Genomic DNA, 13,559 nt, shown 5'->3' with positions numbered 1-13,559 from the left:
ATGATCTTTTTAATGTATTGCTGAGTCTGGTTTGCTAGTGTTTTGTTGATAATTTTAGCATCTGTGTTCATCAGGGATATTGGCCTATAGTTTTATTTCTTTGTAGTTTCTTTACCTGGTTTTGGAATTAGGATAATGCTTGCCTCCTAAAATGAGCTTGGAAATCTTCTCTCCTCAGGAAAAAATTTTTTTTGGAATAGCTTGAGAAGGATAGGTGTTAGTTCTTTGATTGTTTGGTAAAAACCACCTGTGAAGCCATCTGGACTAGGATTTTGTTTGCTGGGAGTTTTTTGATAACCATTTCAATTTCATTTGTTGTAATTGATCTGCACAAGTTTTCTGATTCTTCCAGATTCAAATTTGGAAGATTGTATATTTAGGAATTTATCCATTTCACCTAGGTTGTCCAATTTTTTGGCATATAGATCTTCATATTATTTTCTTACAATCCTTTGTATTTCTGTGATGTCAGTTGTTACTTCTCCACTTTCATTTCTAATTTTATGTATTTGGGTCCTCTTTTTTCTTAATGAGTCTGGTTAAAAGTTCATCAATCTTATTTACCTTTTCAGAGAACAAGCTTTTGGTCTCATTGATCTTTTGTATTGTTTTTTAGCCTCTATGTCATTTTTTTCCACTTGGTCTTTATTATTTCTTTCCTTCTACTTCCTCTGGGCTTTACTTGTTCTTTTTTCTTTTCTTTTAGGTGCAAGGTTAAGTTGTTTATTTGAGTTTTTTCTTGCTTCCTAAGGTATGCCTGTAATGCTATGAACTACCCTCTCAGGACTGCTTTAGCTGTGTCCCATAAATTTTGAGTTGTTGTATGTTCATTTTCATTTGTTTCAAGGAAATTTTTTATTTCTTCTTTGATCTAATTTTAACCCATTTGTTATTTAATAACATGCTATTTAGCCTCCAAGTGTTTGAATGTTTTTCAGTTTTTCTATTGTAGTTGATTTCTAGTTTCATGTCATTGTGGTCAGAGAAAATGCTTGATATAATTTTAATCTTCTTAAATTTATTGAGTCTTGTTTTGTGTCCTAACATGTAGTCTAGCCTCGAAAATGTAGTATGAGTACTTGAAAAGGATGTTTATTCTGATGCTTTGAGGTAGATATTAATTAAATCCAGTTGATCAAGTTTGTTATTTAAGGCTGCTGTTTCATTACAATTCCTTTGGCTTGAAGTATTTCTGTTGAAAAGTCAGATGTCATCCTTAGGAGGCCTCGTCTGTAGGTAATTGATTGCTTTTGTATTGAAACTTTTAGTATTCTTTCTTTGTCTCTTAACTTCGACATATAATTATGATGTATCTTGGTGTAGGCCTCCTTGGGTTCCTCTTTAATGGGACTCTCTGTGCTTCTTGAACTTATATGATTTTTTTCCTTAATCGATTTAGAAAAAATTTTGGCTATGATTTCTTTATCAAATTCTCTATCGTTTGTTTGTTCTCCTTTCCTTCAGGAACCCCTATGATAAGGATGCTGTTTCTCTTCATTTTGTCACAGAGGTCTCTTAAAGTTCCTTCAGTCATTTTGAGCCTCTTTTCGTTTTACTCTTCAGCTTCTGTGCTTATGTTTATCTTGTCCTCTAAATTGCTGATTCAGTCCTCTGCTTCATCCAGCCTGCTGTTGATAACTTCTAGCTCAGCCTTCATTTCTGATACTGTATTTGTCATTTCTGATTGGTTCTTTTTTATTATTTCAATGTCCTTTTTGGTGCTTGTTATCTCTTTGTTTCAGTTATTATTGTAATCATCTATTATTGCACTAGGATTAGAGTTGGATTAAGGTTGTTTGAGGCCCCAGGTGCAGAAGAAAATATTGGGCCTCTTAAAAAAAGAGAGTCAGGGAAAATATTAATCATATTTTTAAATAAATAAAAAATAACATGTTAATCATATTTTTAAAATAAATAAAAAATAACATGTACTATTAATGTTAAAATTGCATATATAAAACCAAACTTGGTGTCATTAGAAAAAAAAGTGTAAATTTGAGTTTTTCAGGGCCCTTCAGAAGTTGGGGCCCAGGGCCCACATCCAGTGCGCCTGCTGTTAATTCCACCTCTGCCTAAGATCCTTGAGCATCCTAATAACTGTAATTTTAAACTCTGCATCTGGTAATTTGGTTAATTCCATTTCATTGAGTTCTTTTTCTGGATATTTCTCTTGTTTATTCACTTGGGTCATATTTGTGTGTCTGTCCATTTTGTCTGTGTGTTAGGCAGCTTTGCTCTGACTTTGAAATTTGTAGTGGCATCTTTAAGAGAAAGATGGGCTCAGTGGTACAGATCTCTAGGATGCCTGAGTTTTTTGCTTTAGGAATGCTTTTTTAGGGTTATATATACCCTCTGTTGTATGTGAATATTGAATGCAGTTGGCCCTTTCAAAGGTGGGGTTGTCTCTTCATGCCAGCCTGCTCCAAGGTCAATCTTGATCAGGTATATTAGACACTGTGCAATGTCTGTCTTATTGGGCATATTTATTCTCTGCAGTGTCTGATGCCTACTGGACTCCTCCTTTGGTTATGCTGATTGTGTAGCTAGCTGATTCTAGCTTTATTGCAGTCTGTCATTCACTGTTGGTAGTATTGGTTCTGGGACCTCTTGGGTTGGCATCAGCAATTATTTGTAACGCAGCATGGACTACCTCTCTGGAGATAACTGCTCTATTTGTTGTTTGTGTCTGCATTTTCTAGGCCTGGATAATGTGGAAGGGGCCATCCTGTGTAGAAGCATCACCTTTCTGCTGCTTAGAGATAACAGCTGCTTTGTAATAGCCCCATGCTCTGTAAGATTTGCTTCCACTTTTCAGCAGCTCCACCTCCTCTTGTAGCTGCCTGGTCTTCTCACAGAGTCTTATACAGAATGACTGTGGTGTGGGCTCAACTGGCCAACCCTACCATGCTCTCTTACAGATTGCAAGCTTGGTGTATTAGGGAAGTTGAGGTTGGAAATACAATGTTAGTGGGGCCACTTAATACAGGAAACCCTTGGTTTGGAGCTCAGTATGGAGAAAGTGGTCTCTACTCCAGGCCCTAATCACTCAGACACTGCTGGATACTCAAATTCTATTTTTCTCCAGAGACGTGAGCAGCAGATTCTGATTGGGTGAGGCCAACAATTCCCTCTTCAGAAATTCTTCTAGCTGGGGAGCCCTTGGACTCAGGGAGGAAGACCAAGAGAGTCCTTCCCTGGGGCTGACTGTGTTCCCACAGCTCAGAAAGAGGCTTAGTCCCTCGACTGGAACCAACACTAGGCTCCAAGGGATCCACACTTTGAATTTCTATGCTCCAACCCTCTCTCCTTTCCTTTTCTTTTTTTTTAAATTTTTATTTATTTATTTATTTTTTACAGAGACAGAGAGTGAGTCAGAGAGAGGAATAGACAGGGACAGACAGACAGGAACAGAGAGAGATGAGAAGCATCAATCATTAGTTTTTCATTGTGCGTTGCAACACCTTAGTTGTTCATTGATTGCTTTCTCATATGTGCCTTGACTGCGGGCCTTCAGCAGACCGAGTAACCCCTTACTGGAGCCAGCAACCTTGGGTTCAAGCTGGTGGGCTTTGTTCAAACCAGATGAGCCCGCATTCAAGCTGGCGACCTCAGGGTCTCGAACTTGGGTCCTCAGCATCCCAGTCTGACGCTCTATCCACTGCGCCACCGCCTGGTCAGGCCCCTCTCTCCTTTTCCTCTGTGGAACCTAGCCCAGTGGAGCAGGATGTCGAGAACCCAGATTGACTGACTGAAGCTCCACCATGTCTAATGCACATGTGAGCTGCTGTGCAGGTACTGACAACAGAAAGCAAAACTTGTCTCACGTGAGCCTGACATCTGATGATACCCCCATAGGACATGCCCCCAGCAAGGATTGTTAGGTCCTGAATCTATACCGATGCTTTCTGCAGCTGTCCACTTAGATGTGCCAGCCCCGGGCCTCCCTGGAGGTAACCCGGCACAGATCAGTGGAGGACACTACTCGTGACTGGCACTCTGCAACCTTCTTAAAACTACAAGTAATCTAGAGTTTGTGACTGCCTCTGCTGGGCCTGGGTACTATTGGAAATACCAAGCTGCACATCTAGGCTGGCTTTTACCCTACTGGGCCTGGAGAAATATCAGAAAAAGGTTCCCTGAGAGTTGACTCTTGCTGCTTCTGTTTGCTGGCTGCTAGGTGGGCTCAGCCACTGAAAAAAAGCTCTGGTAAAGTCTAGAGCCTTGGGCATTTCAGGGATTAAGAAAGGTGGTGGGTATGGCTTCCACCCCTTGACCCCAGGTGTCAGTCTGTCCTGACTCTTTTCACAGACCTCAGTAGGGTGCAGCTACAAGGAGTCTGGTTGGTGTGGCCTCTGAATCCCAGAAATGTGGTCTGCTTGCAGTCTGCACAGTTTCTACCGAGTCTCCCATGGGGTGGAAGCACTGATCCTAGTCTTGGGAGAGGGTGGGGAAAAGCTCCAGACTCAATGACAGAAAACTGAGTCACTGATGCACCTTCTGCTTCCTGGCTTACTTCTCAGAACAGCCCAATCTTCATAGAGTGAAACAGAAGAGATTCCCAAGGATGGGAAAGTTCTTTTGCCCAGATGGATGTTGTACGGAGGGACTGCTCCACCCAAGAAAGATGGCAACTGCAGTATAGGAGAATGCCTTAGCATAAGAGTTTTCGATGGCTGTCCCACACAGTGTCTCTAACTGGGCCACCAACTTCACATTCTCCTCACGCAACTCTAATCCTCTCAGCTCTTCCTCCACTGGAGCCCCAGGTAAGTGGCTGTGGATGAGGTTTTCTGCATAGGCCCTTTAAGATGGAGCCTATGTCTTCGAGAGCTCTGTCTCTTTCTTGCAGACAGAAACCTCAGCTCTTTTCACTGCAAAATGCTGTGTGGGTGGCTCTTCTAGACTCTGGGGTTCCAGTCTTGGGCACTGGTCCTAGGGCTAAGAACCCTCCCTTCTCAGGGTGAACCTCCTTGCAGTAAGAGTCCCTCTGGACCCTTCGACCTGCTCACTCCTAGATGTGAGGAAGCCCTTTTCACATCTCTTACCAGTCTCAGTGTGTTTTCTGTGACTCCTTGGTCATGGACTCCTCTTCATTTAGTCTAAAGTTGGTTTTTCAAGATGATTTTTTTTTTTGTTGTATTTTTCTGAAGCTGGAAACGGGGAGAGACAGCCAGACAGACTCCCGCATGCGCCCAACCGGGATCCACCCGGCACGCCCACCAGGGGGCGACGCTCTGCCCACCAGGGGGTGACGCTCTGCCCCTCCGGGGGGTCGCTCCGCCGCGACCAGAGCCACTCCAGCGCCCGGGGCAGAGGCCAAGGAGCCATCCCCAGCACCCGGCCCATCTCCGCTCCAATGGAGCCTTGGCTGCGGGAGGGGAAGAGAGAGACAGAGAGGAAGGAGGGGGTGGGGGCGGAGAAGCAAATGGGCGCCTCTCCTATGTGCCCTGGCCGGGAATAGAACCCGGGTCCCCCGCATGCCAGGCCGACGCTCCACCGCTGAGCCAACCGGCCAGGGCCCAAGATGATTTTTCTTAAATTTAGTTGTAATCCAATTTGGTCCTGGGAGGTGGCAGTTGGAACATCTGCCTACTCCATCACCATCTAGGAATCCCCATCTCTTCCTTTCTTAAATTAAAAATTATAAATAAATCAAATAACCTTACTAAATGGGTACTGTTAGTTTCTATTAATCTGTAATTTCATACCTTTTTTCTCATTTGGTGATATGAGTAAATGGATTTTATTTTTCCTTTGTACATTTGAGCTTTCCTATTTCCCCCAATTTGAGGTTTTCTATATTATATATGAATTATAACTAAATCCTCTTGGCTAAAACTTCCTCTTTATTCCAACCTCAGGACAAGTGAGATAGTGTTTGAAAATACCATTTTTTTTTTGTCATGGCACCCTTTCTTCTCACACTTAGAAAGGCTCCTGGTGCTTGAAATAGCAAATCTCCCTGGAATTCCCATTGTCTTAGATTCTTGTCCTATCTGTCCATCTTTGCTTCAGCAATCATGTAATTATAAGCATGTAACCAGCTCTTTGTGTAATAATCAAGCCACTCTTGTTTTTAGCTGTGGGATTTTTAAAAGATGCTTCTGTTGCTCAAAATACCCTTTCTTTTTCTTTATTTTATATACTTTATACCTTATTTCAAGACCTAGATTCATTCATTGTATCCTATGGACACAATGCAGTGAGTGACATCTAAGCCTGCTGTATCTGAGTAGAAGGATGTCAGCTGAACCTTGAAAGAGAACACGTACTGAATAAGAACAGAGACAACTCCTATGGCAAAATAAAATTTCCAGGTCCTGGATAAGGAGGAAGTAGAAATTTGTTGGAGAACTCCATTTTATGTCATTTATCATTTGTTATATGTAAGTACACCAAAGTTAATTGTCTAGAAATAGTTCTTACTCCAGAATGTAGATTCAGAATCAGTCATTTTTAGGGAATTCTTTGGTTTTCTTCATAAAGCCATCAGTGAAAGAATGTTTCTGGGTATATTTATAGATAAATATCTGGATTTTGTCTACTACAATGAAGATTTAGGTGTCTAGTGGGTGAGCAGTGATACTAGTATAATGCTGCATTGAAAGGACACTGCCAACTGGGTAAGCGATAGATTGAAGCTGGACACAATAATGATGGCATATAAGTAAACTCACACTTATGCAAAAGTGTACCATTAACTAGAAAAGTACCAAAGAACTACAGCTAATAGGAGAGAATCAGTCTCTCAGTCTCTTTCTTTCTCCTGCTCTCTCTCTTTTGTTCTAACTCTCTTTCTGCCTTTCACTTTGATGTGCCTTTCCCCTACATGTTTTAAAAGCATTTCTTTAGATCTGAGAAATGTAACTCATAATATCATATTATTTTATTATAGTAATATTGTGGCACTACACATACATCACACTAATAAAATGAATACTAATAACACAAAATTTGACTTGAAATTCCTGACACAATGGAATAGCTCAGGAGCAATTTAAAACAATGATAGTAAGTTTTTTTTCTTCTTTCCCTACATGCTATTATTTTTGGTGGAATCCATATTCCCACATAAACTAGAATTGCTAAACTCTTAATAGCGTCCCCATGGTCTTGTGTCTTAATATGATGCCTTCACTGATTTCATCACAGTTCAGGCATAATAACGAATCATCATTTGTCCTCAGGAGCATGAACTGTCTGAGGCTATTTCTACATTCACAGCAGCCTCACTCTGAAATGACTGTCTGTCAATCTCCCCACCAGCTTTCTGCCCGCAGCATGACTGCCATACATAAACTCTCCCTATGCTGGATAATTACCACAAAGCATCCAATTCTTTTCCTAATAAACTTTAAATTCCATAATTCTATTAACTTGTTACCCTCCCCCTAAAGTGTTTCATGCTTCTGCAGCACAGTTAGCCTTAGGCAATACTTTGCACAAGATTATTTTGGATGCCGTTTACCTACAGCCCATGAGTATTTTTTTCTGATTTAATGAAATACTTTACATCTGTATCAATTAGAACTTTTTCCAGTTGCATATAATGGAAATCTCCAAATAATAAGGGCTGAAACCCAAGACCTTATTTGCATAAAAGAATTCAAAAGATAAGCAGGCCAGAGGTGCTATGGTGACTCTATATTTTTATCCATTATCCTTATGGTTTGTGTACTGAAGTCTACCTCAAGGATCAAAGTGGCTGACTACTGAAATGTTTTGGGAAACAAGAAAGAAGAAGGGAAAGGAGGCCTAAAGAGGTATATCTTCCAGCTGAGTCAGCCTTTCTATACATTATAGTATTTTTATACAATACTATGCCATTCCTATACATTATGGCAATCTTATAAATTATTTCTATTTGCATCTCAATTGCAAGGAGAGTGGGAAATGAAAGTTTTAGTTATGTGCATTGTTATTCTGAAAAGAATGAGGATTCTATTATGAAAAAAGAGGAGAAAAGATACAGATTAGGCAACTAGTAATTTCTTTCAATACACTTTTACCTTTTTTAGTTCTTGCCCATCCAGTCCCTTTACTGAATATTATAGTGGAAAGATCACAGCCATTGGAGGTAGCAGATATTGCTTGAAGTCTTGGATCTTTCCCTTGAAAGGTATGTCACCTTTGGCATGTCATTATCTTTAATATGTTATCTTTAAGATGAAGATTTTAATAATATTCACTTCAAAGACTATAATGAAAGAAATAATAATATATGTGTATAATGGTGCTTTCCAAATAGTTTATTTTTCTTAATAAATTATAGGAAAATGTTTATAATTATTTTATTGACTTTTATGTGTGAATTTGGGAGTATTTAAATTAACTAAAGGAAGTGTAGAAGAAAAACATCGATAAAATTTCTCTGTAATCTTGTAGTCTCTAAAGTGGTTTTTTATTATCCCAGAGGAAGCAAGAAAAAAGGATTAACCCTTCATTCTCTATTAAATGAAAATAAAAATTCATTTAGAATGAAGAGAAAATAGAGTGCTAGATGCCACAGAAAAGGTATTGGTTTTGCAGAATAAGTACGAAGTCCAAGGGCCTGAAGGCAAACTTTCTCCACTTCACAACCTCATGTTCAACCAGTGCTAATGAAGAAGCAGTTTTTATGTATAACTTTTACAGCAGAGACTATTGATTATATATTCAACATAATTCCCCTTATTCATTCTCTCTAAAAATCTTAATTTTACTCCAGTATTGACTCTTGTTCACACAAAAACAATAATATTCATTATAACAATGAAGAGGAGAAATCATTGAGGACTGAAAATTTTAATTTTCAGGAAATTAAAGAATATATAAAATTTTTGATCTTCTTAATGTGATCAAAGAATACTTAGCGATGATGAAAGAGACAAAAAATCATAAGGAAAGAAGAATATGTTATATTGAGACAATAAAAGAAAATAAAAAGTGAAGAGTGAAAAGATCTAAGTAGTCTAAAAAAATTTTTAAGTCTGTTCTAGAGTTAATAAAAAACTGATTAAAATTATTTCTGGGAAAGCTCAATTCAGTAATGTGAAGGAAACAAACAGATTATCTCCCAAAATGTAGAAGAGAAGAACAAAGAGATGAAAAGAGTAAGGAAGAAAAATTATGCACATGGGAGATAGGCAAAGAGAATTTCAGTGGTCAGGTGTTCCTAAAGAGGAATCATAACAATCAGAATAACAACAATAATCAAAGACATGAGTGAAGAAAAAATTTCCCATGGTTAAATATATTTAAATATTCTACTTTTATAGTCATATAAAAACAACTCATATGGCTCAGAAATGTTCTATGTAACAATATCCATACCAGAATATACTGTATTTCCCCATGTATAAAATGCACATTTTTTTTCAAAAAATTTGGAGTCTAAAAAATGGGTGTGTCTTATACAGTGGTTGTAGATTTTTTTACTTGCATTTCCTGCTTTTTAGCACTTGTTTTTGTGCTCATTATTGAAGACAGTGATTTATCACCAGTTACAGATGAGGACAAAATAATGGATGGGAGTTTTGATAGTGATGAGGAATTGAATGAATTTGATGAATAAATTTTGAGTTCAATAACTTTATGTAATACTTTTTTTTCCAAATTTTGGGCCCCCAAATTAAGGAGTGTCTTATACTTGGAAGTGCCTTTTACATGGGGAAATAAAGTATTTCTCTAAAAATATGTGAACACTAAGATAAAGAAAAAAAACCACTGCAAGTTTATAGGCAGAATAAATAAATTCCATACAAATAATATGAGTCTGATTAGTATCAGATTTCTATTCTGCAAAGAAAAGCTTCAGATTTCAGTGGGAAATGTCCTATTCCAAGGATTTTACCCAGCCAATTTTTTTTTAATGTGTAGTGGTAACAGAGAGACATTTGCAAGTACATAGGAGCTAAGAAAACATAGTATCCTCTTACTCTTGTGGGGACTTTGGAAGAGAAGCAGTAAATTATAAAGGAATAAGAATTAATTATCATCAGACATCTTATCAGCAAATTAAATTGCAGGGATTAATTCAGCATTGTTTTGAAATTTCTTTTATACCCAGAATTTCATACCTAGCTGAACTATCAATCAAACATGAGAGCAAGGATTCAGAAAATTAGCACCAACCCAAGAAAAAGGACAATAAATGTGAGAAAGAAGAAAATGAACACAGGAAACCCAGAAGTAACCAAACTCTAGTTCAAGAAAGGAAATAAGTCAAAATGAAAATAAGCCACAGTGTAAATGAGATGTTCATGGGGGAGTTGGTTCAGTAAAAACTAAGGAAAGGAGAATCTCCAGAGAACCACCACCACAAACAACAACAAAATGGTTCTGGAGAATCATTAGAAAGAGGACTTTAAAAAAATCCTTAGCATTTTTTATTTAGAAATTTGTTAGCTATTTTATATTTTATTTTGGTGATTTGAACAAACCCATGTCAGTGCTGCCAGTGCTGAACAAGGTATAGATTGGAAATATGTCTTGTATATAAATCCACCAATTTGTTCACCAATCTCCATAAACCCTTCTAGAAATGAAAAAAATTAAAATGGAATCCACTTATTACTAAGGAACATGTTTGTTTCTGTTATATAAGTATAACAATATCTTTAAGTTCTGATTTCTTGACATTTCAATTTCTGATGCCTTGAAATTATGTTCCTTGAGTCTAACAAATAGATTTATAAAACATTCTGTTCTTCACTAAAATATATTTGGTTTTTACTTCTAAGTGCCTAAATTTTGTAACTTCTCTGTATACCTAAGCAAATGGGAGGCACAGAATAGCCAAGGGAGAACCAATAGACATTAAAAATTTGAAATCACTAATATTTCATCTTCCAATTTATGGTTTTAATATATATTGCAAAAACGGCCAAAAGCAGTGTTTATGAGCAAGCATCCAGTGACATCTATTAGATGCAGATGGGGCAATACTTCTAAATAGAGAAAATAGTAGTTGTAATATTTGGCCATGAGAAAGAGCAACAATTTAGAACTTGAACGTGGACATATGTATGCATTCATGTGCACACACAGGAAATCAATTCTGTTCTGTATCTCAGCTGGCTGGTTCTAATAATACAATTTGCCAATGAGATTGAAAAATTTTAATCTAATGTATCTTTCTTTTCAGCAACAAATTGGGTGGCATGTTTTCATATGATTTCCTTTCCTCATTTACTAGACCATATGTGTTATTACCCAGAGGGAAAGGGAAAATGAAGGCGGGGCAGTAAAGAGGGTGAAGAGAGGGTGGAAACAGACTTGGCTTGGGGCCTGGGGAGCACGATGCAGTAGATAGAGAGTGTTGTATTGAGTGGGACGCTTGAAACCATGTCAACACAATAAAGTTTTTTAAATGTAGATAAAAATTCAGATTATATGTTAGAGGTCTATGTTATGTTTTTTTTCTGAAATAGCCTGGCTCTACTATTTACAAATAAATTTATAAATGAAATAATCTTGCATTTTCTTAATTATAAAATATTAACAAAAACTATCCCACAATGTCTAATTTATAGACTAATTAATATTTCATTATTATATACATTAAATATTTGGAGACTCTTTCAATTTCACTCAATATTTTAATATAATTATGTTGCTTTCACTCTCATATCTAAAAATATGCCCTAAAATTGCAGCCCATGTATTCATGATGTGTTTGTTGAATCCTTAAAGCTTTTTAATATATGACAATGAGAAACAGAATTCTATGTCTTCATGTCCTCTCCTTTAAAAAAGTCAATATATAAAGGAGTCACAGTTTTGTTAAACTGCTACTATAAATACTTCTTGAATTGACTGTTAGTAATATTTGAAGTAGAAGAACAGAAATTCTAGTGGAAATAAATATGATCTGTGAAAAAAACCCTACAATTTAAAAAGATGTTTTCTTTCACGTGATTGAATCTTATTTGGAAAACTTGTCTGGCTATAATGAAAATAATAATCCAAGTAGGAGGTATGCAGAAGATAAATAAAAAGTTAAGCAGAAAACAAGCACAATAGTTAGTTATCCCCCGTATGGTAAGACTTTACTGTATTATGCAGTTCACATGAAGCAATTTCTACAAAGAAAGCTAATTTCATAATTTTAATTTTCCTCTGATATTGACTATTGGCTGTCTTGTGAATAGAGTTCATAAAGCAGAGTCATTAGTAAAGCATCCTTTGTCTACTCTCTACCCTTTACTTTTCTGTTGTCTTTCACCAGAGCACTACTAACTTAGTATTAGAGAGCTAGGGGGGAGGGGGGGAGGAGGGAGGAGGGAGAGAGAAAAATCAAAAGCAGTACAACACAAACGCTCCTTATCCATCCCAATAGGGCCAGATTTTAACTTCATTAAATTGCTGTCATATGGTGGCTGCTGACATGCATCAGGCTTGGAGAGCTTCACTCATCAGGTATTCTCTAAGATTGTTAACAGGAACAGCAACTCTCATTAGGGGTTCCCCAAAAGCAGCTAATTAGGGACAAAGGTTGCTCAGATTGTGACAATTACACCTGTAAGGTTCCTGTAGAAACACCCAAATCTCTAACAAACTTACGTTGGTTGGTTAGGACAAGAAAAAAGGAGCTAGTCCATTAAGAAGAGGGAGAGAGAGAGAGAGAGAGGCAGAAACTGTCAACCATTTGAAAAGCTTTACGAAAATGATCATCCAATTAGTGACTATGATCAAATCAGGCATGAACTCTCTCTGGATGGCTCCATAATTTTCCTTCTTGCATGGTGTAATTTCATATAGCTCAAATGAACTCGTGAGAGGTAATTCAGTTCCAAACAGTTTTCTCATCACTGCTAATTATACTAATACATTGAAATGCCTCCTACAAAATGCATGAGCCCTTTAAGCCACCTCATTAATGTGATATAATTTTTGCCAGAATATATATCAAACCTATTATCACCACAGGTTTTCTTTAGCATTTTTTCCCCCAAAATGTCTATCAAAAGCGTAAAAAGTGGATTTCTTTGGGCTGGTTGTCTCATAATTAACTGTTTCTTTGAACTACTGTTGTCTATTGTTTTTTTCAACAGCATCAAGAATCTTCAATATGATATCCGACCCACCAGTTTCTTTTTGCTCTCTGAGTATTTTACTCCTTAAATCTTTTCCCCGTTGTAGCTGATTCTTTAAATGGCAAATGGTGCATGCAATAATGTGCAAAAATGAGTTATACAAACTGAAAGCAGGGGTGTAAAAAGAAGCATCATCTGAAACTAAAATAAAGACAGATTTTATGGTATTTATGTCAGTTAATTTAACTGCTGGTAGGGGCTTTTGTTGAAACATGAGTTAGTTCCAGTGTTTAACCTTGCAGTATTAATTTATGCTTTATGGCCTGAGTACTTTATCATTCCCTCCTTGGGAAGACAGTTATCTCATTAGCCAGAATTTAATGAAATGCAAGGATACACTTCTTAATTTCAAAGATTACTATAACACAAATCAGGTGTAAATCTCAGACTGCCTGCCCTTCCCTTGCCTGTTTAAAAAAAGGGTGGGGGGAGAGAGGTTCATTTTGCAATCAGATCACAGAAATTCATCTGGTGAAATACATT

The sequence above is a fragment of the Saccopteryx bilineata genome, chromosome 4, assembly GCF_036850765.1.
Source record: "Saccopteryx bilineata isolate mSacBil1 chromosome 4, mSacBil1_pri_phased_curated, whole genome shotgun sequence".
NCBI classification, from domain to species: Eukaryota; Metazoa; Chordata; class Mammalia; order Chiroptera; family Emballonuridae; genus Saccopteryx; species Saccopteryx bilineata.
This window is presented reverse-complemented; position numbering follows the sequence as displayed.